At 37.3% G+C, this 8,363-nt stretch overlaps 1 pseudogene; it reads left to right on the forward strand.

The window, feature by feature from the left end:
* The first annotated feature begins 206 nt into the window (after positions 1 to 206).
* On the forward strand, positions 207 to 3,625 carry LOC109677849 (SH3 domain-binding glutamic acid-rich-like protein 2 pseudogene; annotated as a pseudogene).
* The last annotated feature ends 4,738 nt before the right edge of the window (positions 3,626 to 8,363 follow it).

An 8,363-nucleotide genomic window follows, 5' to 3' on the forward strand; every position in this document is an offset into this window, starting at 1 on the left:
CTTCGAAATCAATGATTATAATTTCATACCAGATCAAATTACTCTCTCTTTTCAGTATATCCTTAGGATTTTTAAAATCACATTTGTTAGCCATTTTTGTTCATTAAAAACATTTTGCGAGATCCGCGATCTCCCGACGCCCTTAGCTTCTGCTTACGCGCCTGGCCGAAGCTCGTGGCACACACGTCCTCCCGGCGCGCAGCAGAGGATGGACATAGGCGTGTTCGTCGCCTCGTCGTCCGGCTTCGTGGCGATAAAGAAGAAGCAGCAGGATGTGGTTAGATTTCTGGAAGCCAACAAGATAGAGTTTGAGGAGGTGGATATCACAATGTCAGAAGAACAGAGGCAATGGATGTATAAAAACATCCCCCCAGAAAAGAAGCCTGCTCAGGGCAATCCCCTGCCCCCTCAGATATTTAATGGTGACCGATACTGTGGAGATTATGATAGTTTTTTTTGAATCAAAGGAAAGCAACACAGTCTTTTCATTCTTAGACCTGAAACCACGGTTGTCATCAAAGGCAGAACCTTAGAGAAGAAAAGTGGAAAATGGTTGGAGATGCATATTGGAACACCTCCTGGTGCTCAGCACACACCTGCTTACCTAATGCATCACTGTGACAAAAGCCACATGCATCATCAGTAACTGCTTGCCATGGAAAAGGTGTTTTTGGAGGATATGGGTGTAATGGGGATTGCATGATTGCTTTAAACCAAATCAGGACTATAGTGGGTTTTTTCCTTAGTTTCAGAATTGCTTGCAGTTGCCTCACTCATCTGAAAGTACCTGTTAGAGGTGTTCTTCTTTAATGACTTGTAGATAAATTGTTGGTACCATCAGAGAGAAAATGTTGGATCTGCCTAGCTTGTAGTAGAAACCAATGTTGCATAAACCTGCTCCTCTTTAAGCTGCCTGTATTGTATGCTTGAAATTCGTCTGCCAGGCTGTTAGAATCTTTGAATCGGAAAGAAAAACAGCATGTTGACGATTTTCTGTAGAATAGCAAATGTCAGTGCTTCAGTGGTTTGTAAAAACACTTGTTGACAAAGTTAGACATTCTACACTCCTTTTGGTAATGGAAATCCTTATCCTATAATACTCTAAGCTCCTACAGATGTTTCCAACAATCATATTGGAATATTGCATGATTACAACCAAGTTACAGGGCTGAAAATTATTACTATTTTGGAAAAGATATGCTTCTTCATCTTTTGCAAGGGGAAAATTTTACCTAGATATGTAAGACTTCTTGAAAAATATATTTTAAGAGATGCACTAATTAGATAGTAAAATTATAGGGAAATTGTCTGATTAGTATCTGAAGGCATTTTCAACTCTAGTGATTTATTTATACATAAGTGCACATATATTTTTAAATGTAGCTCCCTACCTAACAGCTACTTATTCTATTTTGTGAAAGGATTATCTATTTTTTTTTTGAGAAAGGAAGATCTCAGATATATTTTGTGAATCCTTTCTGAGGCATATTAAAAGATAATAATATTTCTAGGGGCTATAGCTCAGTGATAGAGTGCTGGCCTAGCATGCGCAAAGCCCTGGGTTTGATTCCCCAGCACCACACACACATACACAAAGATCCTAATACTGCTGTACAGTTTAATCTTTTTTCCTATGTTACTTTTCATTGTTCCTTTACATTCATTGTTCCTATTTCTGGCCAATGCATAATCTCAGACTTTTCAGAATAATACAGAAACACATTCTTATTCCATATATGAGCACAAGTGAAATTTCAGAGTGGCATGTATGAGAAAGGAGCTGTGTAGAGAGTACTCTGAATTGTAGTTGGTAAGCGAAATCTCTATTCCCGTTGGAGTAGATACTGGTGAACATTAAACGTGTCTGCTTCATTGGGGCAGAGACTACTTTTCTGTCTCCTTATGTTTTTAGCGTTTAATTGCCAAACATGGGAACACCTTCAATAGCATAAGTCTCAGCTGACTGAAATACTTGACTATCCCCAGCATCGTGATGCTGGACTTTTCATTATGATTCTGAAAAGGCAATGTTTAAGAAATTGAACAAGCAAATGCATGAAAACTTCCACTCACCATCCCCCGCCCTGTGCCTTGCTAAATGTGGACTATTTGTAAAGAACTTTTTGAATGCTAAAGCTGAAATCCTAGCCTGAGATTTGCAGTCCAGGACTATAACTAGAAAAAAAGCATGACAGGTTTCTTCTTGACTGGAACAGACCCATGATCCACGATTTTCTCTCCAAGGAAAGCTTGTTGTCAAATCATTACTACTGCTGGTTAGTTGGTATTAAACAAGATCCAGTTGTAATTCCATGTGATAAATCCCAGGGACTATCCAGGAGTGTCTTTTCCTAAATGGATATTGTGTTTGAGTATGTGAGTCTTCTGATAAAACTTAAATTCATTTTTAAGATACAGCAATTTAAGAAATTGCTGTTTTAGTTACCCAGTTTAACATTTAGTCTATTCTTGACAGTAAATGCCAAGAACTAACTTGGAAAGGTTAAGACTTTCTGGGTTATAAGATCTATAACATAGTTGCTAGAAAGAGAAAGCTTACCCATATTTGTCTTACAACTTTTGAATTAACCATAATATATTAGTATGACCATATTAAACATACTACAGGCATACTAGTGCTAAATTACTGCCACAGTCACATGATATCTTCTTACCAAAAAAATTTTTTTGAAAGGGGAGTATCAGCAAGGAAATAGAAGAGGCCAGCCTCAGGTAATACTGTACTGTTGTGGTAGAAGCAGTGTTTGGCTTTTACCACAGTACCCAGGCTCTGCAGAAAACCAAAGTACTGCCTTGTGGGACTATGCTGTGTTCAGAGCACATTGGGTCCTTCCTTGTACTCTTACCAACTGAATTCCAAGCACGAAATAATGACTTTCTTGTTCCCTTTAACCAGCTGCCTTTAGGTTTTGATAATCAGTCTTTAAAACCTAGGAAACAAGTGGATTTGCAGGCATGGATGTAATATCAAGGGCATTTCAAGGCAGAATTTTAATTTCCTGTACTAGGCTTGTTGGGATGAAAGAAACATGCTGCTAAGAATCAAATTATGTTATTTTAAAATTAGGTAAAATGTAGAGTGCCATCCTGCTAAGTATATGCATACCAGAAGAAAATTTAGTTCAGAAAATACTTTTTCCAAATTCTAGGATTTCATTAAAATCAAAAGGAGAAAAGGAAAATATTTTGCCCTTAGACTAATATATTTTAGGTTTGTTTCTGTTTTATATGTCTAGTTCAACATTCACATGTACATGTTTTATATTATATGAATTTAATAATGAATTAAATGTTTTTGTCTTTTGTTATTGAATGGTACCATAGGCTCTTTCTGTTTTGTTTGGTTGACTTTATTGTAGGGTTTTGATTTTTCTAGGAATACTTTTCTTAAGTGTCAGGGTCCCCTTCAATCTGTAAAATTATTGTTTTTAGATTTCAGTTTGTGTTTGTCTCTAAAGGCATTGGTGAAATCTCAGATTTCATATTCAACATTAAAGGAGAATAAATTCCAGAAAACATGTAAAAAAAAACATTTCGCTAGTGTTTGAATTCTGTGGTGTTTTGGATCAGTCATATATGGAGAAGTCATGAAGGAGTTAGCCCTGCATTGTCCTCAGCCCACACCTCTCTCCATTAAGATAGGTTTAAGTTCCTGTACACAGGGTCCCCACTAATCTCTGTCTGCCTCCAACAATTTTGGCTTAGATCTGTTAGTCCAGTGTAATTATCATACTCAAAATCATCCTAGTTTGAACAATGATTTGTTTGGAAACCCACATCTATCATCTTAGAAGCTATTTTAAAATAAAGCCTGTGAGAAAAGCTACCATTTTTTGAGAAACAAGCTACCAATCAATTCCAGGCCTTCATAGAAGCAGAAAGTCACTTTGGAGTTGATCTTTTTCAACTCACCTGTACAAATGAATGGACTCTGTTGAATATTTTTAGAGTGTAAAGCCACCCATACTTCTGGAGGGATGGTATAAGGCTGTTTATAGTTTTTCAAAGATTGTGCCTCATGCTTCTTAGTAAATAGAATAGACAACCTATGGAGCCAGGAAATTTTTATTAAGGCCAAGAAATCTTCTAGGGTAAAGAAATTAAAATTCTGGCCTCATTCTATTTTTTGGTTCAATGGCATTATACTTCTCTTATGAGTTAAAATGCTTCCATCTGAGATTTGATGATAGGAAAGGAAACTAAGAGTCTCAAAGAGGACAGGAATCTGGATTGGAACCTAAAATCAAGCCAAAACCTGAAAGTTTATGGGTGGGGAGAAAGTTACCAAGCAGTCAACAGTCACAATCATATTTTAGAAATGGTGGCAGAGCATGTAAGGCACAAATTGAGACTTTAGTATGAAAACATGAAGGAGCAGTAGATAAAAATAGACTAAACTATGCAACGTCAGTCTCAGCAGCCTAAACTAAGAGCCATCTAGAAAAAGGTCCTGCTGGTAGACTGATAAGAATTTCTAGTTCTCTCCTCACCTGGTATTAGGAAACAAAAGTCACCACTTGAGACAAGTAAATGCCTATGGTACTTGGGTAATTCAGTGTCAATAAAATTCACAGGAGACAGAAAGCTTCTTATTAACATGAACAGTAGAAGAGTATTTCATGATTTGGAAGACAAAAGCAATATGACTATAATGCTCCTTAAAAAATAGGTTCAACTCCACGCCATCATTATTCACATATGAGTAAGTTAGGGTATTTTCAAATGTTAAAGAATAAGCAGTTAGTTATGAGGAAGAGAGGAAGCCCCTTACACATGGTATCTGAAGTAGAAAGGCTATTGTTTTAATCAGCCTCCTTCACACCCAGCTCCCCACCCACTGAAGCTCCAGGGACAGCCAGAGACAGCCATATGGAGAGACAAGGCCAGTTATGGAGACATTTTCAACTCTGACAAGAAATCTGCTTCATGGAAGAAGATAAACAAGGAAGAACTAATTATTAAGTTCAACATTGGCTCCTTAATTAAAATCTCCCTTTAGATTCAATCTAATTCTTGGACTGGTATTTAATAATATTAAGTTACAGTTATGAATGCATTTGCCCAAATATTTTCAGCTATGATTAAGATAAGCACTACCCATAGAGAAACAACCTTCCCAAGTTAAGTCATCTCTGAATGGAGCTTTAGCAAATTTTTTTGTTCTGGAGCTCAGATCTCTTATGAATATTACCTATCAGAAGGTACTTTCAGCACACACTTTTCAAAAGCTACCAAAGACCAAGTATCCAATACTATTGCCATGAACAATAAAAATATACATGTGTGCACAAATTCTCATGTATACATGCATGTATAGCAACAAAAAGTATTCCCCTTTTTCAGAGAGCTGTAAGAGAATGAGAAAGCTGCCTTATTGCACCTAGGCAGTTGATAAGGTATACAATAGCACTGCCATGTTCTGTGGCATCCTCTGAAACCATGAGGGCCCAGCTGCCCTTGCATATACTAAATACACTTAATGGAAAAAGGGAAAAGGAAAGAAAGTAGTAGTAATGAAGATTTGGGTAAAAAAAGATTTTCTTTTTCTGGAATTAGTGTCTTTTGACAAATAATATTATTGCCCAGATCTTTGTATCTATCCCTCTACTCCACTTCACTTCCGCTTGATACTTTCAAGTCTGGCCAGGCTCTGTACACTTGGGCTAAAGTGTGATATTTTCTTTCAATATGTTCATAGCTAGTTATGAATGTGTCTGATAAATAAAATCTTAGGATCAAAAATATGTTTTACTAATTACTAATTTATATTATTATTTATTATTCTTCTCAGAAAGAATATAAGAACTCATGTCCATCTCTGAATTTTTCATTATAGCCAGAAATGAACATGTCCAACCAACAATAGAGCAGAGAAATTCCATTCCTAGAGGTATCAGATTATCCATCAGCAATTTATTTATTTAATCACATACTTATTATTAATATTTGGCAGTACTGGGGCTTGAACTCAGGACCTCACATTTGCTAGGCAGACCTTCCACTTGAACCATGACTCTAATTCTTTTTGCTTTAGGTTATTTTTCAGATAAAGTCTGGCATTTTCTTTTCCTGGCCTGGCCTTGGACCTTGATCCTCCTACCTATTCCTACTACTTTGTTGGGATTGCAGACATGTATTCTATACCAAGCTTGTTTGTTGAGATAGGGTCTCACTACCTTTTGGCTTCCCAATCACCACCTCTTGAGTAGCTGGGATTATAGGTGTTAAGTCACCCCACTTAGTTCCTCTGTCAGCAATTTAGCACTATTTTCCTTCTACAGTGCTCTCTCCATAATGGCAGATTTGGAAACTTGGGTGCTATGTTACCTGCAGGGTTCCCCCTAGTTACGTTCTGCCAAAGGGAGAACCAGCTTGAGATTTGGAAGTTGGAGTAAAGGTTGAAGCCATTGCTGCTTCTGGGGCAGTAGCAGGAAGGTATATGGGCTCTGGAAGAGGTGCATGTAAGATTTTGATTGATCTTCCAGGTGCCATTAAGAGTAACACTGAACTTTGGAGCTACTAACGGATAAGATCATTGGCCAGACTTCTGTGCTTGTAGCACATTTTGATCTCCTGTCTTCTGGGGAAAGTTTCCCTGACACTTACTACTGTCACTTTCCAGTGTTTGGTGCTTCTGATTCCTATATTTAATTCTTTCTTCCTGAAACTCCTAGCATGGTTTTGGTTTCCCCACACTTGTACTGACACATCAGAATACATGAGTTGAAAGTAGAGGGTTGGTGTATCCACAAATCAAAATCTTGACTAGATAGAATCAGTAGAGGAATAAATGGCAAAGAGGGGAAAAAAGTTCTTTCTGTTATCCTAATAACATTACCATAATCTATTTTTACACATAATAGGAATTGCTCTTTCAAACATCCCTGATACATGGATTTAAAACCTACCACAATTTCCCTTGTTTACCAAAATCGCAAGACAGTATTCAGTTTATCGTTCCTGGTCCTTCGTAATGAGGCCATACTTTTCTTTCCAGTCCTGTCTTTCAGCATTCCTCTAAATGCCCTCTAGAAGAAAAAAAGAGACCTGATTCTATTCTTAGAACATCCCCCAAACCTCCCTGCTCCATATCTTCCTTCCTGTCATTCCTCCTACCAAACTGTCTGGATTGGGATTTCCAAAATCATTGTATCCTCTTTTCACTTGTCCCTCAAACCATCTATCATCCTTTCAACTACTCCTTCTCCTTTTTCTCCCATTCTTACTCCTCAGTAGGTCTTACCATGTGTCAGACATAGCACTAGTTCTTTATGTGCAGTATTCCAATTATTCCTTACAAAACTTTCAGTGGCAGGGACCATTGCTGGTCCCAATTTACTCATGAGGAAATGAAGGCTACAATAGGTTACATCCTTACTGCCACATCCTACGGTAAGTGGCAGAGCTACTGCTCAAATCCAGGTCCATAACTCCTAGCCAAAAGAATTTCCATCTTCCACGAAGTATCTTATGAAGTATCTTACAAGATAAATTCACTAATAGTAATTTAATAAATTAATAATAATAGTAACAGAGTTAGTAAGTTTCCCCAGGTTTCAGCCTGGAGGGATGACTCAAGCAGTAGAGCATCTGCCTAGCAAGCATAAAACCCTGAATTCAAACCTCAGTACTACAAAAAAAGTTTCCCCATAGACTTATAAAAAGACCCCTTCCACCAGCTGCAAGGCTGAGTCAGCTGCCACTCATGCCTTCCCACCACTAAGGAATTCCCAATTCATGATAATTCAGACTGCACCTCCAAGACATTGGTTTTCTTCTTCTGCCTGCCTTTTCTCCCTCTATATCCATCATTCTGAGATTTGATAATGCTTTCTTCAAATAGCAATTTTTATAATAAATTAATGGGAAAACAGTTTATTACTATTTAACAGCCAGAATATCTAGGCTAAACTTTTTTTGTGCTTGACCAATGGCATCATTCAACACAATTATCATGTTAGGTGTTTGGTAGAGGCTTCTTTGGATTTAAAAATCCAAAACAAGTCCTAAGAAAGCGTCATCACTGCATGATTAAGACTGTCATTATCCCTGTTGTGCTGTTATTAGCATTGTTTCTATTGTTACCTTATGGCTTTGAAATGAATGAAATTAAATGAAGCTAGCACAATACAGTGTTATTCCTAGACAGCTATTTTGTCATAAAAATCCAATTGATACTTTTGCTTGTACACATGACTTCTCATGTGAGAAGTACATTTCCTGGCCTGCTTTTTAGTATATTGCAATGCAAATAAAAGTAATGTGTGCAAAACCCATATCACTTTCTTAAACAGACAACCCTTGTCTTGGATTTATTTCCTTTACTTTTCCTGTGTACTGGA

This window comes from Castor canadensis, chromosome 13 (assembly GCF_047511655.1).
Source record: "Castor canadensis chromosome 13, mCasCan1.hap1v2, whole genome shotgun sequence".
NCBI lineage: Eukaryota > Metazoa > Chordata > Mammalia > Rodentia > Castoridae > Castor > Castor canadensis.